Below are 13,515 nucleotides of genomic sequence, written 5' to 3'. Positions count from 1 at the left end.
ACTCCAATAAATTGGTCAAACACAATTGTCTTTTCAAAAACTATACTAATTATCTTTTCCTTTCTAAGTGTCCTGTTATTTGCTTTTTTATATTTAAAATGGAGGTTGATATGTTCTTGATTAGTAAGGCTATCCAAGGTTACAATGAGATGGCAAGATAATGAGGGTGATAGGGATAATAAATCAGTCATGATATGAATGGTGGAGCACACTCAATGGACCAAATATCCTAATTCTACTCCAATGTCTTATGGTCTTTTTCCATTCTGGTAGAAATTTCCTCTAATCTTGGAAATATTGGAGAATTAAAAGCAGTATGTCAAATGATCCATGGCCCACTTCTTTGGGAAGTAGAGGCATCTTTGGTCCTTCTTGTACACAGCCTGTGTTGATACTCCGCTCAAGTCTGTCATCCAGATGCACCCCCAGGCACTTGTAGACCCTCTCCTCATCCATCCATCTTCACTATCAATAGTAACAGAGAGCAGTGCAGGCTTAGTCTTCCTAAAGTCCATCACCATCTCCTTTGTCTTACTGGTGTGGAGCTGCAGATGATTCAGCTTGCATCATTTGACAAAGTCCTCCACCAGGGCCTTGTATTCATCCTCCTGCCCTCTCTTTATACACCTAACTATTGCTGAGTTATCAGACAATTTCTGCAGATGACTTGACAGTGTTGTATCTAAAGTCCAAGGTACACAGGATAAATAGGAAGGGAGCCAATACAGTCCCCTGTGGGGCTCCATTGCTGCTTATAGCCATGGGTCCCCTCTGGTAACAACTCCAGACTAAGGTGCACAACACAATATATAACTCACTCACAACACATGAAGTAATAATACCACAAACAAATTAACAAATAATGAAATATATTTTAGAAGATTGACATATAGCATAAATATATTCAAGAGGATTGTCCAGCATGTAATTACAATGCAAACAGCATTGTAAAAGATGTTTTGAAGTGTCTACCTTATAGTGCAGTGACAGGCTAACTGGAATGGTTGATCAGATGAACTGTCTGGGGGAAGAAACTTTTAAGATGGTGTGAAGCTTTTGTTTTAATAGCACTATAGCACCTTCTAGATGGGAGCTTTCAGAAAAGGGAGTTTGCAGAGTTGCTAGTGTCTGTAATGATTTTCCCTGCCCACTACCTTGTTTTGGACAAATACAAGTCCTGCAGTCAATGACATTTTCTGTTGACCTGAGTGTTAGATGTAGTTTTTGCATACTGTAAGAGGATGCTGCATCAAACCGGACGGTAATGGCAGATAACAACACACACAAAATGCTGGTGGAACACAGCAGGCCAGGCAGCATTGATAGGGAGAAGCGCTGTCGATGTTTCGGGCCGAGACCCTTCGTCAGGACTAACCGAAAGGAAAGAAGATGGCAGATGTTAGGATGGTCTCTAGCAATGCAGTGTAGAATTCCACCAGTTTGTTCTGGAGAAGATGGAATTTTTCCAACTGCCTCAAGAAGTGCACGCTCTGCTGAGCTGTTTTGTTAATGAAGGAGATAAGGCTTTCCCATATTAGGTCCTGTGAAAAAATACTGCCCAGGAACTTGAAAGTCGAAATGGTGCTAAATGGAATTATAGACCCCTAGAAAAAAACCAGCCCACATGTCTCCTTTAAACTTTCCTCCTCTCACCTTCACTGTATGACAGCTCGTACTAAAAATTTCTATCCTGGGAAAAAAGATTCTGACTCCCTACCTTATCAATGTCTCTCATAATCTTATAAACTTCAGAAAATAGAACCCATTTTAGAACATAGAACAATACAGAACAGAACAGGACCTTCGGCCCACAATGTTGTGCCAACCCTTAAACCCTGCCTCCCAAATAACCCTCCACCTTAAATTCCTCCATATACCTAGCTAGTAGTCTTTTAAATTTCACTTGTGTATCTGCCTCCACCACTGACTCAGGCAGTGCATTCCATGCACCAACCACTCTCTGAGTGAAAAACCTTCCTATAATATCCCCTTTGAACTTTCCACCCCTTACCTTAAAGCCATGTCCTCTTGTATTGAGCAGTGGTGCCCTGGGGAAGAGGCGTTGGCTGTCTACTCTATCTATTCCTCTTAATATCTTGTATACCTCTATCATGTCTCCTCTCATCCTCCTTCTATCTAGAGAGTAAGGCCCTAGCTCCCTTAATCTCTGATTATAATACATACTCTCTAAACCAGGCAGCATCCTGGTAAATCTCCTCTGTACCCTTTCCAATGCTTCCACATCCTTCTTATAGTGAGGTACCAGAAATGGACATAGTTCAAGTGTGGCCTAAACAGAGTTTTATAGAGCTGTATCATTACCCTGCGACTCTTAAACTCTATCCCTCGACTTATGAATAATATTCCAGCCTACCTTACCTGTGAGGCAACTTTAAGGGATCTGTGGACATGTAACCCCAGATCCCTCTGCTCCTCCACACTACCAAGTATCCTGCCATTTAATTTGTACTCTGCCTTGGAGATTGTCCTTCCAAAGTGTACCACCTTGCACTTCTCTGGGTTGAACTCCATCTGCCACTTCTCAGCCCACTTCTACATCCTATCAATGTCTCTCTGCAATCTTCGTCATTTGTCAACACTATCCACAACACCAACCTTTGTGTTGTCTGCAAACTTGCCAACCTACCCTTCTACCCCCACATCCAGGTCGTTAATAAAAATTACGAATAGTAGGGGTCCCAGAACCGATCCTTGTGGGACACCACTAGTCACAACCCTCCAATCCGAATGTACTCTCTCCACCACGACCCTCTGTTTTCTGCAGGCAAGCCAATTCTGAATCAACCTGGCCAAACTTCCCTGGATCCCATGCCTTCTGACTTTCTGAGTAACCCTACCGTGTGGAACCTTGTCAAATGCCCTACTAAAATCCATGTAGATCACATCCACTGCACTACCCTCATCTATATGCCTGGTCACCTCCTCAAAGAACTCTATCAGGCTTTTTAGACACAATCTGCCCTTCACAAAGCCATGCTGACTGTCCCTGATCAGACCATGATTTTCTAAATGCCCATAGATCCTATCTCTAAGAATCTTTTCCAACAGCTTTCCCACCACAGATGTAAGGCTCACTGGTCTATAATTACCCGGACTATCCCTACTACCTTTTTTGAACAAGGGGACAACATTCGCCTCCCTCCAATCCTCCGGTACCATTCCCATGGACAATGAGGACTTAAAGATCCTAGCCAGAGGCTCAGCAATCTCTTCCTTCACCTCGTGGAGTAACCTGGGGACTATTCTGTCAGGCCCCAGGGACTTATCCGTCCTAATGTATTATAACAACACCAACACCTCTTCTCCTTTATTATCAACATGCTCCAGAACATCAACTTCACTCATAATTTCCTCACCGTCATCAAGTTCCCTCTCATTAATGAATACCGAAGAGTATTCATTGAGGACCTTGCTCACTTCCACAGCCTCCAGGTACATCTTCCCACCTTTATCGCTGCAGCTGGATCCTAGACTTCCAGACTGTGAGACCTCAGTCAGTCCGGATCGGGAGCAGCATCTCCAACACTATCACACTGAGCATCGGGGCCCCCCAGGGCTGTGTGCTCGGTCCACTGCTGTTCACTCTGCTGACCCACGACTGTGCTGCAACACACAATTCAAACCACATCATCAAGTTCGCCGATGACACAACCATGGTGGGTCTCATCACCAAGAACAACGAGTCAGCTTACAGAAAGGAGGTGCAGCAGCTAATGGACTGGTGCAGAGCCAATAATCTGACTCTTAATGTGAACAAAACAAAAGAGATGGTTGTTGACTTCAGGAGGGCACACCCCGCTGAACATCGACGGCTCCTCGGTAGAGATTGTTAAGAGCAGCAAATTTCTTGGTGTTCACCTGGCGGAGAATCTCACCTGGTCCCTCAACACCAGCTTCATAGCAAAGAAAGCTCAGCAGAGTCTTTACTTTCTGTGAAGGCTGAGGAAAGTCCATCTCCCACCCCCCATCCTCATCATATTCTACAGGGGTTGTATTGAGAGCATCCTGAGCAGCTGCATCACTGCCTGGTTCGGAAATTGCACCATCTCATATCGCAAGACCCTGCAGCGAATAGTGAGGTCAGCTGAGAAGATCATCGGGGTCTCTCTTCCCACCATCACGGACATTTACACTACATGCTGCATCTGCAAAGGAAACAGCATTATGAAGGACCCCATGCACCCTTCATACAATCTCTTCTCCCTCCTGCTGTCTGGGAAAAGGCTCCGAAGCATTTGGGCTCTCACGACCAGATTATGTAACAGTTTCTTCCCCCAAGCTATCAGACTCCTCAAATACCCACAGCCTGGACTGACACCTTGCCTTATTGTCCTGTTTATTATTTATTGTAATGTCTGCACTGTTTTTGTGCACTTTACGCAGTCCTGTGTAGGTCTGCAGTCTAGTGTAGCTTTCTCTGTGTTTTATTTTACGTAGTTCAGTCTAGGTTTTGTACTGTGTCATGTAACACCATGGTCCTGAAAAATGTTGTCTCATTTTTACTGTGTACTGTACCAGCAGTTATGGTCGAAATGACAATAAAAATGACTTGACTTGACTTATCGCTAATTGGTCCTATCTTCACTCCTGTCAACCTTTTGTTCACATAATTGAAGATTGCCTTGGGGTTTTCCTTTAGCCTACTCACCAAGGCCTTCTCATGCCCCCTTCTTGCTGTCCTCAGCTCCTTCATAAGCTCATTTCTTGCTACCCTATATTCCTCAATAGATCCATCTGATCCTTGCTTCCTAAACCTCATGTTTGCTGCCTTCTTCCATCTGACTAGATTCTCCACCTCACTTGTCACCCATGGTTCTTTCACCCTACTATTCTTTATCTTCCTCACCGGGACAAATTTATCCCTAACATCCTGCAAGAGATCCTTAAACATCAACCACATGTCCATAGTACATTTCCCTGCAAAAACATCATCCCAATTCACACTCACAAGTTCTAGCCTTATAGCCTCATAATTTGCCCTTCCCCAATTAAAAATTTTCCTGTCCTCTCTGATTCTATCCTTTTCCATGATAATGTTAAAGGCCAGGGAGAAGTGATCACTGTTTCCCAGATGCTCACCCAGTGATAGATCTGTGGCCTGACCCGGTTTGTTACCTAATACTAGATCTAGTATGGCATTCCCCTTAGTCGGCCTGTCAACATACTGTGACAGGAACCCATCCTGGATGCATTTAACAAACTCTTCCCTGTCTAAACCATTGGAACTAATCAGGTGCCAATCAATATTAGGGAAGTTAAAGTCACCCATGATAACAACCCTGTTATTTTTTGCACCTTTCCAAAATCTGCCTCTCAATCTGCTCTTTGGTATATCTGCTGCTACCAGGGGGCCTATAGAATACTCCCCATAGAGTAACTGCTCCCTTCCTGTTCCTGACTTCTACCCATACTGACTCAAAAGAGGATCCTGCTACATTACCCACCCTTTCTGTAGCTGTAATAGTATCCCTGACCAGTAATGCCACCCCTCCTCCCGTTCCCCCCCCCCCCATCCCTTTTAAAGCACAGAAATCCAGGAATGTTGAGAATCCATTCCTGCCCTGGTGCCAGCCAAGTCTCTGTAATGGCCACTACATCATAATTCCATGTATGTATCAACTCTCAGTTCATCACCTTTATTTGCTAATGCTTCTTGCATTGAAGTACACGCACTTTAGCCCTTCTGCCTTACTGTCTTTACACCTTTATTCTGTTTTTCTTTCCTCAAGGCCTCTTTATATGTTAGATCTGGCTTTATTCCATGCATGAGGAAATCTGCAGATGCTGGAAGTTCAAGCAAAACACACAGAATGCTGGTGGAATGCAGCAGGCCAGGCAGCATCTATAGGAAAAAGCACTGTCGATGTTTCGGGCTGAGACCCTTCATTGCACTATACTTGTAGATCTTGCATGACCTTTATCCTTCTCCACCTCACAATCTGCTCTAACACTCTGGTTCCCCTCCCTCTGCAAATCTAGTTTAAGTCCCTTGGAGCAGCACTAGCAAACCTTCTTGCTAGGATGTTAGCTCCCTCCAGTTCAGGTGCAACCCGTCCCGTCTGAACTGGTCCCACCTTCCCTGGAACAAGGCCCAATTGTCCAGAAACATGAAGCCCTCCCTCCTTCACCAACACCTTAGCCACGTATTTAGTCTGACCTTTCTTCTTAGCTCGTACTCTGTAATCCAGACATTCTTTTCAAAGTTTACACATGTTTCATGTAATGGGGTGACCACTTCTGCCCATAAGACCATAAGATATAGGAACAGAATTAAGCTATTTGCTCCATCGAGTCTCCTTTGCCATTTCATCATGGCTGATCCAATTTTCCTCTCAGCCCTATTCTCCTGCCTTCTCCCCATATCCCAACATGTCCTGACCAATCATGGTTCCAATGACCTAAATATACATAAGGGCTTGGTCTTTACAGCTGCCTATGTCAAAGAATTCCACAGATGCACCACTCTCTGGCTAAAGAAATTCCTCCTCATCTCCATTCTAAAAGGACACTCCTCTATTCTGAGGCTGTGTCCTTTGGTCTTAGACTCTCCCACCACAGGAAATACCTTCTTTGCATCCACTCTATCAAGGACTTTCACCATTTCAATGAGATTACTCCTCATCCTTCTGAATTCTAGAGAATACAGGCCCAAAGCCATCAAATGCTCTTCATACAACAAGCCATTCAATCCTAGAATCATTTTCATGACCTCCTTTGAATCGTCTCCAGTTTTAGCACATCCTATCTAAGATAAAGGGCTGAAGCCTGCCCACAATACTTGAAGTGAGGTCGCACCAGTGCTTTATAAAGTTTCAACATTACATGCTTGCTTTTATATTCTAGTCCTCTTGAAAGGAACGCTAACATTGCATTAGCATTTCTCACCACTGATTCAACCTGCAAATTAACCTTTAGGGAATCCTGCACAAGGACACCCAAGTTGCTTTGCACCTCATATTTTTGTATTTTCTCTCCATTTAGAAAATGGTGAACCTTTTCATTTCTTACCAAAGTGTACAAGAGTATGATCATACACTTCCCAACACTGTATTCTATCTGCTATTTCTTTGCCCATACTCCTCATCTGTCTAATTCTTTCTGTGGCCTCTTCTGTAGTTTCCTCAAAACTACCTCCCCCACCACCTATCTACATATCAACTGCAAAATTTGCCACAAAGCCATCAATTCCATCATCCAAATCATTGACATATAATGTAAACAGAATTGGTCCCAACCCAGACCCCTATGGAATACCACTAGTTAACGGCAACCAACCAGAAAAGCCCCTCTTTATTCCCACTGTTTGTCTCTTGCCTATCACCTACTGTTTTATCCATGCTAGAATCTTTCCTGTAATACCATAGGCTCATAGCTTGTTAAGCAGTCTCATGTATGGTGTCTTGTCAAAGACCTTCTGAAAATCCAAATACACATCAATTGATTCTCCTTTGTCTATCCTGCTTGTTATTTCTTCAAAGAATTCCAACTGATTTGTCAGACAACATTTTTCATTGAGGAAATCATGCTGACTATGGCCTATTTTATCATGTGCCTCCAAGTACCCTGAGACCTCATCCTTAATAATCAACTTCAATGTCTTTCCAATGACTGAGGTCAGATTAGCTGACCTGTAGTTTCCTTTCTTCTCCCTCTCTCCTTCTTGAAGAGTGGAGTGACATTTGCAATTTTCCAGTCTTCTGGAATCATTCCATGGATCTAGTGATTTTTGAAAGATTATTACTAATGCCTCCACAATCACTTCAGCCACCTCTTTCAGAACCCTGGGTGTACACCATCTGGTCCAGGCGACTTACCCAGCTTCAGACCTTTCAGTTTCTCAAGAACCTTCTCTTTAGTTATGGTAACTTCACACACTTCATGCCCCCGATACCTGGAACTTCCACCATACTGCTAGTGTCTTCTACCCTTATCCAATTCATCCACCATTTTATTGTACCTCATTGCTACCTCTGCAGCATCATTTTACAGCAGTTTGATCTCCATTCTTGCCTCTCTTTTACACTTTATGTATCTGAAGAAACTTCTGGCATCCTCGTTAATATTATTGTCTATCTTACTTTCGTATTCCATCTTTACCTTCTTAGTCACTTTTGGTTTTTAAAAGCTTTCCAATCCTCTAACTTCCCACAATTTTTTTCTGTTATGTTGGTATCTAATACAAGTTAGCTGTTTAGTTCTTTCACATCTCCTTCTTTCCCACTAAATATTGTTCGATCCATTTTCTGAATGACCAGCACTCAGTTTGTCAATTATGCTACCTTACATATCCTTAGAAACTTGGACAAGCTGAAGGAAGTTTTCTAAGTGTCTCTAGAGTTGCACGTAAAGATGTAGAGACTGATGTGATACATTTGCCCATACACCTCTTCCTTCACCTCTATTCAGGGCCACAAACAGTACTTCTAACACTTCATATGCAAATTTGCTGGAGTCCAGTGCTCCGAATGCAGCCTCCTCTCTATTGGTGAGACACATAGTAAAATGAGGGATTGCTTCATCGAGCGCCTCTGCACCATCTGCTACAATTGTGACTTCCCGGTGACCAAGCATTTTAATTCCAATTCCCATTCCTGTTCTGACATGTCGATCAATGGCCTCCTCTTTTGCCAAGATGAGGCCACCCTCAGGGTGGAGGAGCAACACCTTATATTCCATCTGGGTACCCTCCAACCCAATGGCATGAATATCAATTTCTGCTTTTGGTGAACCAAATTCCTCCCCCTTCCTCTATTCTTCGCTGTGACCTTTCACTTCTTCTCACCTGCCTTTTACCTACCCTTCAGACTCCTCCTCCTTCCCTTCTTTCTCTTATTGTCCACATTCCTTTCCTATCAGATTATTCCTTCTCCAGTCCTTGACCTTTCACTTATCACTTAATCTGGCTTCACCTATCACTTTCCAGCTAGCCTGTTCCCCCTCCTTCCACCTTTTTATTCTGTCATCTTCCCCATTTCTTCTCAGTCCTAAAGAAGGGTCTGGGCCCAAAATGTTGACTGTTTACTCTTTTCCATAAATGTTGTCTAATCTGCTGAGTTTTGCTAGCATTTTGTGTGTGTTGCTTTGGATTTCCAGTATTTGCAGATTTTTTCATGTTTGTAAATTTGCTTATTATTGTTATATGCATTGGTAACCAATGAAAAACCTTAAACACAAGAGATTCTGTGGATGCTGGAAATCCAGAGGAACACACAAGATACTGGAGAACCTTCATTAGTTCATGGCCCAAAATGCTGACCAGGAGACTGTTTCCTCCATAGATGCTGCCTAGTCTGCTGAGTTCTTCCAGCATTTTATGTGTTGCAGTGAAAAGTTTTGCTTTGCAAGCTGTCCATTCAGATAATATCATAGATCTAAAAGCCCTTCGGTCTACAATGTTGTGTCAACCATGTAACCTACTCTAGAAACTGTCTACAATTTCCCTAGCAAATAGCCTTCTATTTTTCTAAGCTCCATGCACCTATGTAAGAGGCTCTTAAAAGACCCTCTTGTATCCACTTCCACCACCGCAGACAGCAGTGCATTCCACGCACCCACCACTCTCTGTGTAAAAAACTTACCCCTGACATCCCTTTGGTACCTATTTCCAAGCACCTTAAAACTATGCCCCCTTGTGTTAGTCATTTCAGTCCTGGGAAAAAGCCACGGGGGACAGAGAAATGGGTCACAGTTAGAAGGGGGAAGGGGAAGAGTCAGGTACAGTACTAGAGAGTACCCCAGTGGCTGTACCCCTTGACAATAAGTACTCCTGTTTGAGTACTGTTGGGGGGAAGGAACAGTGGCTGTGCCTCTGGCACAGAGTCTGGCCCTGTGGCTCAGAAGGGTAGGGAAAGGAAGAGGAAGGCAGTAGTAATAGGGGACTCGATAGTTAGGGGGTCATATAGGCGATTACCCAGATGGTAGTTTGCCTCCCTGGTGCCAGGGTCCGGGATGTTTCTGATCGTGCCAAAGATATCCTGAAGTGGGAGTGTAGTGTTCTTGCACAGGTGTAAAAGAACTCTGAACTAAACACCAAGCATAAACCAGTCAATGAGGCAGTCCCAGTAAGATTAACCATTTACTGTTCACTCTTCCACATTAACGTATGGTGAAAACTGTTAATAAAACAATACAAAATATATACAGTATTTGTTTCCTTCTTGATATCACATTTACATCATAAATACTTGCAAAAGTAAAACTACAACAACTATATTACATTAAAGTGCAACATACAGTCAGAATCTACCTACGCCATCGACTGGCTTTAAATACACTTCAACACAAACTATCCGCAACTCTTTAAATAACAAAAAACATAAACTTTATCAATCATCAGTACTTTTAACAGAATCAGCGTTAACATTTTTAATTCAACATATCGATTATCTCATGAACTTACGGCATTGCTTCACTGATGTTTCTAGTGCGTAGAAAGAAAACTTTTCTCACGCTGATCCTGCACACACATAAGCCCCCTCCTTCCCGTTTCTCCAAACCGGTATTTTCCCACAAGACGCGGCGTAACCGGGTGTGACGTCATTGCATGCCGCGATATATCACAGACAATGAATTTACTTTAAACAACCTTAACTTTAACTAGAAAACAATAACAAACGAATTACTAAAGCGAAAATATAATAAACTAAACAAATGCCTTAAAGGCAACACACTCCCCGCCCGACCTTCGTAAGGTCACAATAAACATAATACAAAACTTCAGTCACTAAATCAGTCCTTAGGGAGAAGTAGAATGACTTCTGCAACTGGCCTTTGGTAAATTTTCACATCACCTTGGTCAGAAGTTTTCAACTCAACCTTCCTGACATGTCCATCCCGACTAGGGAATGTGGCAGTGATTCTGGCCATTGGCCAGCAGTTGCGGGCGATTTGCTTGTCCCTGAGCAGGGCTAAATCTCCAACTTGAAGATTCCTTCGGGGTTCTGTCCACTTTTGTCTGTGTTGCAACAAAGGTAGATATTCATGTCTCCAATGAGACCAGAACCGATTTGCCAGAGCCTGAACCTGTCTCCATTGCTTTGTGTACAAATCCTTATCAGCGAAGTCCCCAGGTGGAGGGGGAGCTCCTGCCTTCTGTGTAAGGAGCATTGATGGCGAGAGTATGAAGGAGTTTTCCGGGTCAGAAGACACAGGTAGGAGTGGTCGTGCATTTATAATGGCTGTGACCTCTGCCATTAGTGTGCACAGTACCTCGTGGGTCAGTCGGGTGCGTTGCTGCAGAAACATTGAATCAAGAATTCTTCTGGCAATACCAATCATCCGCTCCCATGCGCCTCCCATGTGAGAGGCGTGTGGTGTGTTAAACTCCCAGTTGCATCCCTGCTGACTGAGGTACCTTTGCACCGTTTTGTCCATCCCCAGCTCCTTCGATGCTCTAACAAAGTTCGTGCCGCAATCAGACCTTAACTGTTTTGCAGGGCCTCTTAGCGCAAAGAAGCGCCTGAGAGCATTAATGCAGCTGGATGTATCCAAAGATTCGATGACCTCAATGTGTACCGCTCTTGAACTCATGCAGCTAAACATGATGGCCCACCGCTTGCTCTCTGCTTGTCCTCCTCTGGTGCGTCTCGTAGTGATAGTCCAGGGACCAAATACATCGAGCCCCACATATGTAAAAGGAGGGCAGGCTTCGAGGCGTTCTGGTGGGAGGTCCGCCATATGTTGAGCTTCCAGCTTCCTTCGCAGTTTCCTGCAGGTTACACATTTGTGAAGTACTGAATTGATCAGTGTTTTACCTCCCAAGATCCACAGTCCCGCTGCCCTTATTGCTCCTTCCATCAGGTGACGGCCCTGATGCCTTACCTGTTCATGGTGATGGCGAGTAAGCAGTAAGGACACATGGCTGTCTTTGGGCAGGATTACTGGACTCTTTTCTGCAGCTGGAAGTTGGGAGTGTATTAACCAGCCTCCAATGCAAGTGATATCGTTCTTCAGGATCGGGTTGAATTTCCTCAAAGGGCTGTCCTTTGGTATTGGTTTGTTAGCTTGGAGGGCCAAAAACTCCCCTGCAAAAGCCGCTCTTTGAGTTGCTTTAAAGGTGACGTCCTTTGCCTGGGCCAATTTGTCCGCAGTGCGAGTTAAGTTACATTTGTGCCATCCCTTACATTTACTATTTCGGGATGAGTGTTTGTGTGATCTGGCCATGTGAATGAGGAACGCAAGTCCACTCACTAAAGAATTCAAAGTGGAGAACCGCTGAAAGTGTTCATTAGTACATATCGATTCTTCGAGGTAGGTGACTCCTGTTTGTATTTGTGGCCGAATTTCCGAGTCTCTTTCGGGTTTGATCAGCTCAAATGTCTCGCTCATTTGAGTTTTTCCTGTTGGTGGCTGTTACAGAAAGGGGGGTCCGGTGAACCAGGATGTCTGAACCAGGCGGGATGCAGGTAAGGATCTCGATGCATGGTCTGCAGGGTTATCCTCGGTACGTACATAATGCAATTGTTCGGGCTTTGATGACAGGCGGATACGTTGAACTCTATTATGAACGTACACGTAGAAGCATTTTGATTCATTATAAATATAACCAAGCACTATTTTGCTATCTGTGTAGAACTTGATATCGTCCAACTCTAGGTCTAGCTTGTCCTGGATAAGATCTGCCATTTCCACAGCCAGGACAGCTGTGCACAGTTCAAGCCTTGGAATTGTCGGCTCGGACTGAGGAGTGAGCTTCGCCTTACCAGTTACAAATCCTACTTCAACTTGACCATCCTTCCCGACTACTTTCAAGTAAGCCACAGCACCGATGGTCTTGGTAGACGCATCCGAAAAAACACACAATTCTGTGTGCGCTGCCTCGGTGGGTGAGGTCGCAGTGTACCTACATTGGATATGATGCTGTTTTAGATCTTGAAGTGAATCTCTCCAAGCCTCCCACTTGCTTAGCTTGTCTTCTGGTAGGGGAGTATCCCAGTCGGAGAGCTCAGAGTTAAGTTCTCTGAGAAGGACTCTTCCCTGGATCGTAACTGGCGCCAGTAGACCCAAGGGATTGAAAACACTGTTGACAGTGGAGAGAACTTCACGGCGGGTAAATGGCTTGATCACGGTCGGCACGGAGAACGTGAATGTGTCAGCTGTAATCTCCCAAAGGAGACCCAAGCTCCTTTGTGTGGGTATGGTTTCTCCATCTAGATCTAGGTCTTTGATTGCCGGAGCACAGTCATCATGTGGAAAGGCCTCCATTACTGCCTGACAGTTTGATGCGAACTTGTGCAAGCGGAGGTTTGACTCAGCGAGTGAGGCTTGTGTACGTTGGAGCAGATCGATTGCTTCATCTTCTTTCTGTAGTGATATCAAGCCGTCATCGACATAGAAGTGCCTTTCTACAAATTTAACGGTCGCCGTGCTCCTGTGCGCCCTCTCTGATGGCTCTTCTCAGCCCATAGATGGCCACGGCAGGTGATGGACTATTGCCGAAAACGTGAACTTTCATCCGGTACTCAATGACTTCCTTGTTAATGTCATTGTCCTTGT

Source organism: Hemitrygon akajei, chromosome 25, assembly GCF_048418815.1.
Source record: "Hemitrygon akajei chromosome 25, sHemAka1.3, whole genome shotgun sequence".
Classification (NCBI taxonomy): domain Eukaryota; kingdom Metazoa; phylum Chordata; class Chondrichthyes; order Myliobatiformes; family Dasyatidae; genus Hemitrygon; species Hemitrygon akajei.
This window is presented reverse-complemented; position numbering follows the sequence as displayed.